Below are 16693 nucleotides of genomic sequence, written 5' to 3' on the forward strand. Positions count from 1 at the left end.
TGGCAAAGGCCCAAGCAGGAAACACTGAGGTCTGCCCTGGTAAAACTTAGCTTGCCAGGAAAGAAGACAAATGTATGGGACACTTGGACCTCTTGATGCTCAGAGGGCTGCAGCAGCTCTGCTGTGAGCACAGACTGAAAGAGTTGGGGCTGTACAGGCTGGAGCAGAGGAGGCTCCCAGGTGACCTTCTTGTGGCCTGCCAGGATCTGAAGGGGGCTCCAAAAAAGCTGGGGAGGGACTTTTTAGGCTGTCAGACAGTGAGAGGACTGGGGGGAATGGAGCAAAGCTGGAGGTGGGGAGAGTCAGAGTGGATGTGAGGAGGAAGTTGTTGAGCAGGAGAGTGGTGAGAGGCTGGAATGGGTTGCCCAGGGAGGTGGTTGAGGCCCCATGGCTGGAGGTGTTTAAGGCCAGGCTGGATGAGGCTGTGTGCAGCCTGCTGTAGGGTAGGGTGTCCCTGGGCATGGCAGGGGGGTTGGAACTGGCTGATCCTTGTGGTCCCTTCCAACCCTGACTGATTCCATGGTTCTATGATCTCATCTGACAGAATGCAGCCAGGGAATTCCAAGTCCCTTTTGGACCTGGCATTGCAGGGAGTGTTTCAGAAGATCCAGCTGCAGGAGATACCAGAGGACTCACAGGTTGCATTGGGTTGGAAGGACACTCAAAGGTCAGCTTGGCCAACCCCCTTGCAGGCAGCAAGGACACCTCCAGATAGAGAAGGATGCCCTGAGACACATCAACTTTGACCTCGAATGTGAACAGGGATGGGGCCTCAACCACAACCTGTTCCAGTGTCTCACCACTCTCATGCTGCAGAGCTTCCTCCTGATATCCAAACTAACTCTGCCCTGCTCCAGTTCCAAACCATTGCCCTCATCCTATCCCCAGAGGTCCTTCTGAGCAGTCCCTTCCCAGCCTGCCTGCACATACTGAAATGCAGCTCTAAGGTCTGCCTGGAGCCTTCTCTTCTCCAGGCTGGACATGCCTAACTCTCCCAGCCTGTCCTTGCAGGATGGCTTCTCCAGCTCTCTGATCATCTTTGTGGCTTCCTCTGGACCCACCCCAGCAGGTCCCTGTCTCTTGTGTAGGGAGCCTTACAGCTGGCCTCAGCAGTGCAGGTGAGGTCTCAGCAGAGCAGAGGGGCAGGATCCCTCCTCTCCAGCTCTGGCCGTGCTGCTTTTGCTAATACCTATTTTGACCACAGCAGCATCTGCTACAGGACAACAGCTCAGCAGGAGGACCAGAAGGACAAATGCTCCTGACAGGAGAGCCAAGTCACCTTCTGTGGTCAAGAGTACCTGCACTTAAGGAGCACTGGTGCCCAGCAGCACAGCCACAGCAAACTGAGGTATCAGCAAGGTACCAGGGCTACAGGAGCAGGGAACACCTCGGCCTGTGCTGTGTGGCATCTACAACAGCACACTTAAAGAGCAGCAGAGGCAACAACCAACACTTGCACCAGCAGCTCAGATCACCACCACCACCTTTTCAGATGCACTCTGCAGCAAAGCAGTAAACAAATTACCAAGTGGAAATGGGTTGTGCAGCCCAGCCTGACAGTGTGACACACATGACAGCTTCACTCAGGCACTGCATGAACAAACCGGCCCAGAGAGGAGTAAAGAGTGAGCCCTGAGCAGCTAAGTGTTAATAATACCTGACACACATGGCTGAGGATTAATCAGGGAGTTGTCAGGATGGTTCTAGGAATGGCTGCTTGAGATGCTGCTGAGTGGGAAGGAGTCTGCAGACACTCACTTAGCAGTACAGTGCAGTGCTCTCTTTAAAACTCATCATGAATAATCATTAGAGGGCTTCTGGTTGGAGGCAGGGAGCATTTCATGTGACCCAGATGCTGGCTGTGGAGCTACACAGATGGGATTAGAGCTGTCTGCTATCTAATAATGAGAGCTCTGTTTCAGACTTAGGCCTTTTATTTCACTCTTGGTTCCTAATACTGGGGAGCAATAAGAGCTGGAAAGCTCAGCAGCTCTAGCCCACAAACATGCTGGTATAGCTGGGGTTCCCTCTCACCCTGCCTGCAAGCTCTTGTCAGAAGTCCCTCTCCAGCTCTCCTGGAGCCCCTTCAAGTACTGGCAGGCTGCTCTAAGGTCTCTCTGCAGCCTTCTCCTCTTCAGGCCCCAAATCTCTCAGCCCATCCCCACAGGGGAGGTTCTCCAGCCCTCTGATCATCTTCATGGCCTCCTCTTGGTCCCTCTCCAGCAGCTCCAGGTCCCCCTTGTGCCAGGGGCACCAGAACTGGAGAGTGCTGCAGGTGAGGTATCAGGAGTGCAGAGGAGCAGAATCCTGTCCCTGTGCTGCCAGTCACAAAGCTTTTGATTCATTCCAAGATCCAGGGAGGCTGTGGACACCCTCTCCCTGGAGGTGTTCAAAGCCAGGATGGACAAGGACTTAAGCCACCTGGTTCAGTGGTATGTTCTCCTAGCCCTGGCAGGGGGCTTGGAACTAGATCATCTTTAAGGTCCCTTCCAATCTAGCCCATTCTGTGACTCTCTGAATATAGCTAGGGCTGAAGAACACCAGGATGCAGACACAAGTGTGCATGTGGGAGGCTGTCAGAGATGTACTCTGAGTTCTGCCAGTGGAAATCTGGGGTTGGATTTTTTTTTCTCCTGGGTGGGAATTCTGTTCTTCTGAGCTCAGACTTAATGTAGCAATGTTCTTTATGCTGTGCTTCACTTCAAGCACCTGAATTTAGTCTGATTAAGGTTAATAGTCTGGTGAAGTTAGCTTTGTTAGGATGATTCAGGTGCTCAAAATAAAGTATGCATGCAATTATGCAGCCCTGGAGGTGTTTATGGCCAGGCTGGATGAGGCTCTGGACAGCCTGATCTAGTGTGAGGTGTCCTTGCCCCTGGCAGGGGGGTTGGAACTGGATGATCCTTGTGGTGCCTTCCAACCATGATTGATTCTATCCTGTCAAAGCTCTCCCTTTTTCACTCCTGTGGATAGGGCTGGATCCTGAAACACTGCTGACAGTAAGCTGCTGGCCACACTCTTCTTTAACACACCCCAGGATGCCTTTGGCCTTTTTGGCCACGAGGGTACCTTGCTGTTCCATGAACCTCCTCTGACAGAGTTTGAGGCCAAACCATCAAGTCCTTGTCTTTTCCCCCAAAATCTCAGCTCAGCACTTCCTGCCACAACATCTCCTATTAACACCTTTGGTTTGGTTTGTTTGGAGAAGAGGAGGCTCAGGGCAGAGCTCATTGCTGTCTACAGCTACTTGAAAGGAGGCTGTGGCCAGGTGGGGTTGGTCTCTTCTGCCAGGCACTCAGTGACAGAACAAGAGGACACAGCCTCAAGCTGTGCCAGGGGAGGTCTAGGCTAGATGTTAGGAAGAAGTTCTTGCCAGCAAGAGTGATTGGCATTGGAATGGGCTACCAGGGAGATGGTGGAGTCCCCATCCCTAGAGGTGTTTAAAAGGAGGCTGGATGAGGCACTTAGTGCCAGGGGTTAAGTAGAAGGTGTTGGGTGATCTCAAAGGTCATTTCCAACCTAGTTGATGCTACGATTCTGTGCTTCCCATGTGACACTGGAGGAAAAGAGGATCTCTCTGTGCTTCTGGCAGACTCATGGAGCAGAAATCCCAGGGGAGTAGCCCCTGTACCAAAGTGGCCCTTCCATTCTCCAAAGCAACGAATGCTTTGATGCATGGATGAGGAAAGCAGCTCTACCCCTTCCTGCTGTTAACCCTGCACAGGTAAATGTGTGTCTGATGGTACCAGGTAAGCTGTGCTGGTGATGAAGAAACTGATGGCAAATACTTCAGTCACAGAATCACAAAACACATCCAGTTGGAAGAGACCTCAGAGATCACAGAATCAGTCAGGGTTGGAAGGGACCACAAGGATCTTCCAGTTCCAACCCCCTCTGCCATAGGCAGGGACACCTCACACTAGATCAGGCTGGCCAGAGCCTCATCCAGCCTGGCCTTAAACACTTCCAGGCATGAGGCTTCCACCACCTTCCTGAGCAACCCATTCCAGGCTCTCATCACCCTCATGGTGAAGAACTCCTTCCTGACATCCAATCTGAATCTACCCATGAAGGTGTTTAAAAGAAGACTGGATGAGGCACTTGGTTCCATGGCTTAGTTGACTAGAAGGTGTTTGGTTGCACTTGATGACCTGGAAGGTCTTTTTCAATCTGGTCAGTTCTGTGATGCTGTTATTAAAGCTTAATATGGAAGGATCTATCCAGATATCCACACTTGAACACTGTGATCCATACAGCTTGGAGTAGCAGAGAGTTTACTCTCCACAACTATTCCTTCTGCTACTACTGTAGTAGAGGGAGGTGCCCTCTGCAGCATTTGCCACTTCAGAGAAACTCCCTCACCCTCTATTATGTTTTGCCCAAGAATAAAAGAGGGGCAGCAAGATTTATTTTTTCCCACCTTGATGTGAGGCTTCTTAATGCTTGCTTAAGTGTTTTGTTATGCTTGAATGGAAAAGGAAACTATCATCAAAATTACAAGTGAAGCTTAATTAGAAAGCTGTTAACATAAGCACAAAAGAGAAATGAACCCTGGGTTGCAAGCCAGCACTTGCTCACTCTTCAACCAGCAGAAGATGATTTTAAATGCATCTTGCTAGAAGTCATCCCCACTTTCCTAAATCCTATGTTTGTGGGTTTTTTTCCCCCACACTGAAGGTAAGAAGAAACAGCAAATTAAATTCAGTGCCTCATCAAGCAGTGCTTGGAGAACAGCAGCTGAGGGAGCTGGGGGTGTGCAGCGTGGAGAAGAGGAGGCTGAGGGCAGAGCTCATTGCTCTCTGCAGCTCCCTGAGAGGAGGCTGCAGCCAGGTGGGGGTTGAGCTCTTCTCCCTAGTCTCAGGTGACAGGATGAGAGGAAATGGCCTGAAATTGTGCCAGGGATGGGTTAGGTTAGAGATGAAGAAAAAATTTGTTTGCTGCAAGAGTGGTCAGGGATTGGCAGAGGCTGCCCAGAGAGGTGGTGGAGTCCCCATGCCTGGAGGTGTTCCACAAATTCTATGACCCTATGAAAGGTGGGGCCATGGCACCTGGGGACATGGTTTAGTGGCCACAGGGGTGCTGGGTTGAAGGTTGGTCCCAGAGATCTTAGAGGGCTTTTCCAACTACAGGAATTCCTTCTGAGGCCAGGCTGAGGTAGGTGAGGCTCTTGAGCTTGGAGCAGAGGAGCCTGAGGGCTGCCTTCATTCCTGCTGATGGTCACACGGTTTGATGGTCATGGTGGTGTTGGGTTGGTGGTTGGACTGGATGATGTCAGAAGCCTTTTCCCACCCAAAAGAAGTTTATGACTCCATGGTTCTGCAGGGAACAGCACCCACTGCCTCCACACAAAATGATTCTCTTTGCAATCCACCAATTTAAGCTCCACACATGACTGTGGCAGGCACAACTCCAAACCTGACAAATAGGCTGACTGACCAAGATCACCTTACAAAGTCACCAAAGCAACTTCAGGGTTGTAAGAAGATTCCCATGTTAGGCAGGAATCCCAGACAGCACAGCTCTTCCTTTCATCATCAACAATGAAAAACCCCTTAAGTGGCTTGCTTACAATTGAGGACTTGTAGGTGGTATTGAAGACAGTGTAATGTATCTATGGATTGACTCTTCAGAAAGTCAGTCCAGGCAGACCTTAGAGCAGCCTGCCAGTAGCTGAAGGGGTTCCAGGAATGCTGGGGAGGGACTTTGGGCAAGGGCTGGCTGGGAGTGTCAAGATGAGGGACAATGGCTTTGAGATGGGAGAGGGGAGATTGAGAGTGGAGATGAGGAAGAAATTCAGAGCGAAGGTGGGGAGACACTGGCACAGGTTGCCCAGGAAGGCTGTGGCTGTCCCCTGCCTGGAGGTGTTCAAGGCCAGGTTGGATGAGGCCTTGAGCAAGCTGGGCTGGTGGGAGGTGTCTCTGCCCATGGCAGAAGGGTTGGAACTGGATGATCTTGAAGATCCCTCCCAACCTACCCCATTCTGTGAATCCATGAATCCAAAGAGAGTATCTTGGAAGAGAGACAAAGAGCATGAGACCAGAAGTCCCTGCAGATGATGATGGAGCAGAATCCCCTCAGCACTTCCCTGTGTGCAAGAGCACTGAGCTGGTTGTGAAGTGTGTCTGAAGAGGAGTGCTGGAAGCGCCGAGCTGGCGCAGCAGGAGCGGTTATCTGGAGCAGCAAGGAGTGGAGTGGGTGGTGGAACACAAGCAGCTCCCATCACAAGATCAGGAGCAGCTTTGCAACTCAGTGGGATGGGTACAAAAACCTGAGGCTTGGCACCATCATGTCCTGTAAGAGGCAGTAGTGAGGAAGGGGGAAGCCTGCAGCTGCTAGGGCAGGGTGCTGGATGAAGACAGCTGCTGCACAAGAGCATTAGTCCTGCTTCAGGGCTGTGAGCTTGCACCCTCCTCAGCCTCTTAGCCTGCTCTTGTCTTTTCACAGAATGCTTTCTGTTAGAAAGGACCTTGCAGAGGTCATTTAGTCCAGCCCCACTGCAGTGAGCAAGGACATGGTCAGCCAGATCAGGCTCATGAAGCAGTTTGGATTGTGGGGGAGGATTGCCCTGACCATAGGGCAGAACCTAGCCATGCTACTTGGAGAAGTTTGTGGAGAGCTGTTTGCCATGGGAGGGACACCTGGATGGTAGGAGGAAGTTCTTCAGAGACAGCAATTGGCATTGGAATGGGCTGCCCAGGGAGGTGCTGGAGTCACCATCCCTGGAGGTGTTCAAGCAAAGCCTGGATGAGGCACTTAGTGTCATGGTCTGGTTGACTGGCGAGGGCTGGGTGCTAGATTGGGCTGGATGAGCTTGGAGCTCTCTTCCAACCTGGCTGATTCTATGAATCCTCACATCCAATCTCAATCTGCTCTGCTCTCATCTCAAACCATTGTCCCTCATCCTGTCCCTGCAGGCCTTTGGGAACAGTCCCTCTGCAGCCTTCTTGTAGCTCCTTCAGGTACTGGCAGGCTGCTCTGAGCTCTGCCTGGAGCCTTCTCTTCTCCAGGCTGAACATCCCCAGCTCTCTCAGCCTGTCCTCATAGCAGAGGTTCTCCAGCCCTCTGATGCTCTTTGTGGCCTCCTCTGGACCCTCTCCAGCAGGGCCACATCCTTCTTGTGTTGGAGTCCCACAGCAGTGCAGGTGAGGTCTCCCCAGAGCACAGGGGCAGGATCCCTTCTCTCCACCTCTGACCACACTGCTTTGGGTGCAGCCCAGGCTGCCCTTGGCTTTCTGTGCTGCCAGCGCTCATTGCTGCCTCCTGTCCACCTTCTCCCTCACCAGCACCAAGTCCTTTCCCACATTATATTAAGCAGGTGTAAGAGCTCAGGAATGTGAAGCAAACAAAAAGGTTTGCAGGTCAGAACCTCAGCCTGCACTGAATCAGAGGAGAAATGTTCTGTAGCAGCTGTAGTGGCACTTGAAAACCACCACTGCAGCACACCTACAAAGTGCCAACCTCAACTGGTGTAAATCATCTCACCCTTACTGCAATCAGTGTAACTATGCAGGGGATTAGAGTCTACACACAGGAGCTCAACTAAAAATTACCACTAAAAACTACCTAAAACCCCCCCAAACCCAGCAGATATCCAAACCTTTGTTGCTTTGAATCCTTAACAGGCAAGCAGAGGGTTGGATGATGATGGTTGTTAAATACATCACCTTAAACCCATTGTTCCTGTGGCAGGATTTATAGATCATTGCCATTGCTACAAAGGGATAAATATTTTTCTGCCATTATCCTGCCACAGAAGACATTCAGTAGATTCTCTTTAAAGCTGCTTGGCAGATAATGAAATTAATGTGAAGCACGACAGCAAATCAAGCATTCATGATGCCATAAAAGCATCTATCCACACTCTGATGCCTGAAATCTAACAGAAAACTAATGCAGGCATTTAAGGAGCATTATGGTTCACAATTAAGCCATGGAAATTACTTAGTTTCTTTTTTTTTTTTTCAGAAACAGCTCAGAGAGAGGCTTTTTAAAGTTCCTTTTTTAATGATTTCGAGAACTGCAGCATTGTTTTTTGCTTGCCTCCTCATCAATCCAGGAACAGAAACACTTCAAAGGGTTAAAGAAATAAAGTATATTTTAAAGGTGTATTTCTGGGGAGGGACCTGGAGCAGAGCCCTGTGAGGAGAGGCTGAGGGAGCTGGGGGTGTGCAGCCTGCAGAAGAGGAGGCTCAGGGCTGACCTCATTGCTGTCTGCAGCTACCTGAAGGGAGGCTGTAGCCAGGTGGGGTTGGGCTCTGCTGCCAGGCAAGCAGCAACAGAAGAAGGGGACACAGTCTCAAGTTGTGCCAGGGGAGGTCTAGGCTGGATGTTAGGAGGAAGTTGTTGGCATAGAGAGTGATTGGCATTGGAATGGGCTGCCCAGGGAGGTGGTGGAGTCTCCTCCTCTGGAGACTTTCAAAACCCTCCTGGATGTGTTCACAGAATCAAGCAGGTTGGAAAAGACCTTTAAGATCATCGAGTCCAACCTATCACCTAACCCTTCTAATTAACTACCCCATGGCACTAAGTGCCTCATCCAGGCTTTTCTTGAGCACCTCCAGGGATGGGGACTCCACTACCTCCCCAGGCAGCCCATTCCAATGCCAATCACTCTTGCTGGGAAGAACTTTTTCCTAACGTTCAGCCTGAACCTGCCCTGGCACAGCTTGAGACTGTGTCCTCTTGTTCCATCACTGGGTTCCTGGGAGAAGAGACCAACCTCACCTGGCTACAACTTCCTTTCAGGTAGTGGCCACCTCCAGGAGGTGCTGCTCTGGCACTTGACTTCAGGGGGACCCTTCCAACTCGTCACACTCTGTGATCTCAAAGACCTTTTCCAACCTAAATGGATTCTATGGTTCTCTAAGCAGCATTGATCTGGATGAACTGGCTTGAGACAGCAAGCACCAAGCTACAGACAGGATAAATTACTCCAGAGCCTGCTGTATAAACATAATCTTTAGCAATGACTTTTTTACCTGCAGCGAATCAGAACTTCTTATCAGGAAGCTATTTTATCTTCATAGTACTCTCAAAGTCCCTGCAGTTATGCACTCAGTTCATACAAGGAGACTTTTCCCTGGTATAGGACTAATAGCCACACTTGACATCACATTTAAAAACAACCAAACAGAACCCCATGAAGGTCAGCGTAGGCAGGACTCGTTTCTGATATTGAGCACTTCAAAAAGAGGTCATAAACCAGCAGCTGAGCAGAAAATGTTGGGTTAGGAAGCAGAACTGTTAACAGAAGGGAAACATTTCTATCTCACAAAATTAGACTTGTGGAATATGAGCTGGTAAAGGTCTCTGGCAGCCCAGCAGGCAGCTGTGTGCTGGCTGCATCCAAAGCAGGGAAAGCAGCAGCACAGGGAGGGGATTCTGCCCCTCTGCTCTGTTCAGGCCACACCTGCAGCACTGCATCCCTGGCACAAGAAGGACTTGAAGCTAATGGAGAGGGTTCAGAGGAGATCACAAAGATGATCAGAGGGCTGCAGAACTTCTGCTATGGGGACAGGCTGGGAGAGTTGGGGCTGTGCAGCCTGGAGAAGAGAAGGCTGCAGGGAGACCTCAGAGAATCCTGCCAGTACCTGAAGGGGCTGTAGGAGAGCTGGGAAGGGACTTTTGACAAAGGCTGGGAGTGCCAGGATCAGGGACAATGGCTTTGAGCTGGGAGAGGGGAGATTGAGAGGGGAGATGAGGAAGAAATTCTTGGCAGTGAGGGTGGGGGGACATTGTCACAGGCTGCCCAGGGAGGTTGTGGTTGCCCCCTCTCTGGAGGTGTTCAAGGCCATCCTCCACTAGGATGAGGTTGCCCACAGCCCTGTCCAGCCTCACCTTGAAGAGCTCCAGGGATGGGGTCACAAGCACCTCCCTAGGCAACCTGCTGCAGTGTTGCAGCACCCTCCTGGTGCACAACTTGTTCCTCACATCCAACCTCAATCTGCTCTGCTCTCATCTCAAACCATTGTCCCTTGTCCTGCCCCTGCAGGCCTGTGGGAACAGTCCCTCTGCAGCCTTCTTGTAGCCCCTTCAGGTACTGGCAGGCTGCTCTGAGCTCTGCCTGCAGCCTTCTCTTCTCCAGGCTGAGCATCACCAGCTCCCTCAGCCTGTCCTCATAGCAGAGGTTCTCCAAACCCCTGAATCATTTTCGTTCTCCTCCTCTGGATCTGCTCCTTTGCTATGCCTTTTTCTCTCCATTTCACTACAGAGCAGAATCAAACTGCCTTGACTCTCACTTGCTCAATGTTTTTCAGCAGCTCTATCAAGAATGAAAATGAAATTGCCACCACAGCACTCATTTCATGACTGTTTTATTAGCCACCTATCACTCCTGCCCACCAGCCAGCATCTATTATGGGTTCCTATATCTGCCTGATTTACAAAGAGCAGAGTTCTAGTTCCTAGCAAAATGCCAGAAGCATTTTGGTGATCTCCACCTCCACCTGCTTGGGGTGATACCACCAGGAATAATATCTGACATGGCCAAATCACAAAAAAAAGACCTGCTGGAAGTCTGCTTGGATCTGTTGCTTCTTTTGAAGGCTTTAGCTCTCAGTTCATGCTGGTTGTGGTGACTGCAGCTGACCAACATCTAAGCAGCACTGGGGGGCAGGGGAAGGAAAAATTGGTATTAACTTGTTCTGAACAGCAAATTGTTTGCCTTGCAGAGCTACAAGATTCCATATTCATGATGCAAGGGACATCTGAAAACCAACTGCTCATCTTCCAAAGGAAAAACAAAGCCATCTCAATGGGCTGGAGCAGTGCTGCTATGAGGACAGACTACAGAAGTTGGGGCTCTGCAGCCTGGAGAAGAGAATGCTTCAAGGAGACCTTTTAGTGGCCTTTCAGTATCAGAAGGGGGCTACAGGAGAGCTGAGGAGGGACTATGACAAGGTGTGGTAATGACAGGACAAGGGGTAATGGGGTTAAACTGGCAGAGGGGAGATTGAAAGTGGATGTTAGGAAGAAGTTCTTTGCAGTGAGGGTGGTGAGACACTGGCACAGGTTGCCCAGGGAGGTGGTGGATCACCCAATGTGATCACAATCTGTGATTCTGTGCTCCACAACCTCCCTGGAGGTGTTCAAGACCAGGCTGGACGAGGCCTTGAGCGACCTGTTCTAGTGGGAGGTGTCCCTGCCTATGGCACAGTGGGGTTGGAACTGGATGATCCTTGAGGTCCCTTCCAACCTAAACCATTCTATGATTCCAAGTTCCCAGGAGCAGAACAACTTATGTCAGAAACATGCATGGAAGTGAACCACAGCCTTAGAGAGCGTTCAAAGCCACAGAGAAGTCTTTCAAAGCTTATCTGCTTCCCACTACTACTCCCACAATTTACTGTCCTGCCCAAGTATAAAGAGATGTCCAAAACAATTTCTTTTAGGATTCCTCATCATCTTCAGTCATCTCAGAGGGGAAAACAAATAAGCAAACAGACTGATATATAAATAAACAAACACATTAACAACCACATAAATAAATAACCAACCAACCCAACAGACAACCAAATAATTCAACTTTTCCACTTCCCTACTTCAAATAAAGAGATGCAAGACATGATTTACACCAAAATGCTGTAAAGCAATGCATGGATTCACTCCAGAACACTGCAGATGTAGGCTACTGTGAAAATTATTCAGGTACCTCCACACTTTCACCAAAGCCATACTCCCAACGAGCCACTCCTGACAGCCACAGGCATAAATCCAGCAGTGATGCACATAAAAATGGCAGTTAGAGAATGCAAAGCATTGTGCTTGCATGTACCAAAATTCCCCAACAAGTTGTCATTTTCAGGTTTCTCTCCTTCAAAAATAACACAAGCAAACAAAAAAACCCAAGACACAAAGAACCAAACCAAACCCCAAACCAAACAACAAACCCAAAGCAAGCAACAAACCCAAACTCTAAAGAAACCAGAGCCCTTAAATGAAAATAACCAGCACCCATGTTGGCTTTAAGCACTGTTTTTACTTGCAGAGGAGTATGACTGGATAGAAGAACACACTGTTGACTCACCACAGTGTCTGCTATGTCTCATCTATAGGAAATGGTTCAAAGGCATCAACTTCATGCATGGGTTGCCATGGCTGGGACTTGAGTCTGGCCTGCTGCTGCTCCAGGTTTCTAATACTAGCCCTAAGCACAGACAAATAAAAAGAGAAAGAAATATCTGAGAGTTAGTTTCCAGCTATGATAGGCACAGAAAGATGAACTCATCTGGAATGTTGGGGTTTCCACATTGCACCAAAATGATTGTATGATTTGCTTCTGGTACCACCATAATGTGTTCAAGTTACAAGCAGTAGAATCAGAGAATCAGCCAGGTTGGAAGAGAGCTCCAAGCTCAGCCAGCCCAACCTAGCACCCAGCCCTGGCCAATCAACCAGACCATGGCACTAAGTGCCCCAGCCAGGCTTGGCTTCAACACCTCCAGGCACAGCAACTCCACCACCTCCCTGGGCAGCCCATTCCAATGCCAATCACTCTCCCTGCCAACAACTTCCTCCTAACATCCAGCCTAGACCTCCCCTGGCACAGCTTGAGGCTCTGTCCCCTTCTGTTGCTGCTTGCCTGGCAGCAGAGCCCAACCCCACCTGGCTACAGCCTCCCTTCAGGCAGCTGCAGACAGCAATGAGCTCTGCCCTGAGCCTCCTCTGCTGCAGGCTGCACACCCCCAGCTCCCTCAGCCTCTCCTCACAGGGCTCTGCTCCAGGCCCCTCACCAGCTTTGGCGCCCTCCTGTGGACACCTTCCAGTACTGCAACATCTCTCTGCAATGGAGGAGCCCAGAACTGGACACAGCACTCAAGGTGTGGCCTGAGCAGTGCTGAGCACAGGGGCAGAAGAACCTCCCTTGTCCTGCTGCCCACACTGCTCCTGAGCCAGCCCAGGATGCCATTGGCTCTGTTGCCCACCTTGGCACACTGCTGCCTCCTCTTCAGCTCCTCTCTGCCTGGCTGCTCTCAGCCACTCTGTCCAACCTCATCCACACTTCATCCAACCTGATTTTGAACATCTCCAGGGAGAAGGCACCCACAACCTCCCTGGCCAACCTTGACCACCATATCCTGAGTGTTAGAAACTGTCTGACTTCATTTTTTTTAATCTTTTTTGTTGGGGGGGGGGGAATGGGGAGGGAATGACTATGCCACTGCTCTCCCACTCAAACAACACTTCAGTCTGCATCATCTTCTCTCTCTAACTTTTATTTTTGTTGTTGTATAGTAGCTGGGTAGCTTCAACTGAGCCACAGTTTAAGAGAGAACCACTTCTAAAGCTGGGGACCTTTCCCTAAATACAGCCTTCACCCCTCTAACTCTCACTGAAACTGTGATGGTGTCTGCCAAAGCAAAGCTGGAATATCCTCCTTCTCGGGGCTTGCTTTACCTCCTCCTTCACGGAATGGGTTGGAAGAGACCTCAAAGATCATCCAGCTGCAATCCCCTGCCATGGGCAGGGATACCTCCCACTGGCCCAGCTTGCTCAAGGCCCCATCCACCCTGGCCTTGAACAGCTGCAGGGAGGCAGCTGCTCCTTACACTGCATGAGTTCTGCAGTGGACTGCAAACTCCAAGTGAGCTTCATGAATTTCACCAACAAATACCACGGCAGAGAAATTTTGACAGCTCTGCCTTTGCTTTCCCCAGCCAGCTCTGGCAGTGGAGCACCACTGCAAGATATTCTGCCTTACAATTATTGATCCACTACTACAAAATCTCTAAATAATGGCTCAAAGATGCCAACCACTGACAGCAGCAGAAAAAGAACACGAGACAAAACTCAGCCCCAAAATCTGCTCCTAAAAAGCCCCTTCAGTGCACAGACATTTCTATCCCTGAGAGGAGTATTTGTTCATACCAAGCATGCAGACAGGCAGCTGAGGGCAACTTATTCTTCATGCTAAATGATTTTTATCCTTATCCTCTTTAGGAACATCCCTGTAAAGCCTAATACTCCTCCAGCAGAACGATCATTACAACAGGACCCTTGCAAATTATGCCTGCTCTGAAACAGCAGGAGAGGGCAATGCACAGGAGAGCAGTTTCCTGAGAGTCAGGGAGAAAGAACATTAGTTAATGGCTGAGGTCAAATCACCTTTGTCATTCACAGCTGCGTCCTCTCCAGAGAAAGTCATTAGTTGAGCCAACTGAAAAGGTGTTTCTGTGCCACCTCTCCTAGCAAGAAGAAGCAGAGCAGAACCACCACAGGAAAACACTGTTGCAGTGTTCCTGGCCAGGGACCACAGAGCACTGTTCTGACAGAGGGTTAAAAATCAGAGAATCCATCAGGGTTGGAAGGGATCACAAGGATCGTTTAGCTTCAACCCCCCCCTGCCATGGGCAGGGGCACCTCACACTAGATCAGGCTGGCCAGAGCCTCATCCAGCCTGGCCTTAAACACCTCCACGGATGAGGCTTCCACCACCTCCCTGGACAACCCGTTCCAGGGTCTCACCACCCTCATGGTGAAGAACTTCTTCCTAACACCCAGTCTGAATCTCCCCCTTTCTAGCTTTGTTCCATAAATACAGAGATTTGGTACATTCCACTTTCCCCCAGGCACAGGAACCAAAGATAGCTTAGTGTGGGCAAAGACAAACAGCTCTGTGCAGTACCAACACCATCCTGTTCTACCTTAACCTTCCTCTTCTTCTGAAGCTGCCTTTGCATGCCAAACCCTGTGTCCTCCAAAAAGCTCATTTCAGGCTTCTCCTGGTCCTTTATGCTCCACTCATTTACATTTTCCTCCCGAAAATTGTCTACTTTCTGCCATCACCTCCACCAAAAATGTGCATTTTCACCCAGCATCACTTTGCCTCTTAAACAAGCACCTGGCAGCACTCACGGTGAGGAAGGGAAGGCTGCATTGGGGCTGTTGTGAAGCTCTGCAGCAAAGACAGCCCCATGTAAACAAGCCTACAGCCAGGCAGCACAGGGATGGTGTCAAACATGCCCATCATGGCTCGCTGCAAGCACTGCCTGCTGATTAAACCCCCCTGGAACACCTGATTCCTGCAGCCACGTTTGGACCCGTTTGTGTTCTTTCTAACCAGGCCTCTCTGCAGCAAAACCCAGAAGCATTTCTCCCTGAGCTGGTTCTGCCAGAGGATTGCCCTGCAAAGCAACATTGATTTCACTGCAGCATCTCACAGATCACTTCTCTTAGGCAAAACAAGCAGGCTGTAAATGCTTGTCCTGAAAGCTCCTGGTGCTTCCCTGAGACCTGCTGGGCTGAGCTGCTCACTTGCAGTGGGGAGCAGGGCAGAAGAGCGACCATCACCCTAAAGACCGCTTGCTTACAGACCACCCTCACTCACACATCCCACAGTTTGTCAAATGCTCTCTTTGCCCCACACACAGCTCTCATTTTCTGGCATTCAGCTACCTTGCAAAAGGCCAAGGCTTGTGCCCAGCTGCTTATCATCATCCCCTCCTCATCTCTTTCATTTTACCCAATCCAAAGGGTGACAAATTCACATTTTCCTACGGCTTGGTACCGAGCAGATAATCCACATCAAGCAGATGCTGCAAGCCAAGCCAGCTCCTTTCCCCCCCAAAGCCCTCCAGAAGCAGTGCTAGAGGTGAGGAGGCTGAGGCAAACACCACTGTTTACATGAGCTAGCTGGTGAAGCACCATCATGCTCCCGCTCACGATGCACCTCCACATCTCCACACTGCTCTCTCAGCCACTAAAAAGCCCCCAAACAGAAATGCTCTCACACACACAAACCCCCCCCCCCCCCCCAACACAGGCAAACAAAGGTTGTTGTCTGGCTACCAAACAGCCAGCAGCTCACATCATTAACCTCTCTCCTTCTGCCCCATTTCTGGCTCTCTTTTAAAGCAGCAATCAACCTCCCCCACCCCACCCTGCAAAAGCAGTAAGTCAGAGAACATTAGCATCAGCCACCTACCATTCCGTGCTCGCCAGCTAGTCTCTCCTTGTCCAGAGACCTTCCCCCCCCCACCAAAACTGCCACTTGGGGCTGGGATTTTGTTTTTTAAAAAAGAAAAAGAATAATAATAATAAAAAAATCACATTCCAAACGGTGCTGAGGATGGGGTGGAAAAGATGGGTGGGTAGAGTGGTAATAAATAAAGAGAATAAAGAGATGTGCAGCTGGATTCAAGTCAAGTTGCTGATTTTCCTTTCAAGAAGCAAATAAAAGTCTGGGGGAAGAGGGGAAAGAGAAAGAGAACAGAAAGAGGAGAGGCAAAATGTCTGATAATAATGAAATAAAAGAAGGGGGGGCAGGAAAAAAAAAAAGGGGGGGGGGGGGGGGGAAAGAGTGGCTTGCTGAATCACGCTCTTTCACTGCCTGGAAACCATTGTGCAGCGTGATGCTGGCTGTACCATTGTGGAACCTACCAGAGGAGCCAGGCAGAGAGCTTGGGGACTGGAGCTGCTATGGCAACTGAAAGGAGCACACATGACGTCAAAGCGCGCAGAGGGCTCGCAGGGGGAGGGAGGGAGGGAGGGAGGGAAGGAAGAAGTCTAAGCTGCAAGCCGCGGCTTGTGGCATCTCCTGGTGAAGCAGGGGGGTTAGAACAGCCTGAGAAGGGGAAGCTGAACAGTCCTCTCTAGCCCAGGGCAGCAGTCGCAGCACTAGGAGCTGGTTGGTACTGAGAGCAGGCAGCGGTGCGGAGCTGCTCTTTTGTTTGCCTTAGCTGCTGCGCCAGGGGGG

General features: G+C 50.3%; 1 protein-coding gene across 5 annotated transcripts in view; it reads right to left on the bottom strand.

Moving 5' to 3' along the window:
- The window catches only part of MAPK10 (mitogen-activated protein kinase 10), a 110197-nt gene extending 93806 nt beyond the window's left edge, over positions 1 to 16391 (bottom strand). For all 5 annotated transcript variants that reach the window (XR_010303629.1, XM_064149583.1, XM_064149582.1 and 2 more), the window contains exons 1-2: positions 15923 to 16391; positions 12026 to 12145 (exon numbers count right to left, since the gene is read on the bottom strand). The gene's annotated coding sequence lies outside the window, so the exon portion shown is untranslated. The remainder of the gene's footprint in view (positions 1 to 12025; positions 12146 to 15922) is intronic.
- Between the last annotated feature and the right edge of the window lie 302 nt (positions 16392 to 16693).

This window comes from Pogoniulus pusillus, chromosome 10, assembly GCF_015220805.1.
Source record: "Pogoniulus pusillus isolate bPogPus1 chromosome 10, bPogPus1.pri, whole genome shotgun sequence".
NCBI classification, from domain to species: Eukaryota; Metazoa; Chordata; class Aves; order Piciformes; family Lybiidae; genus Pogoniulus; species Pogoniulus pusillus.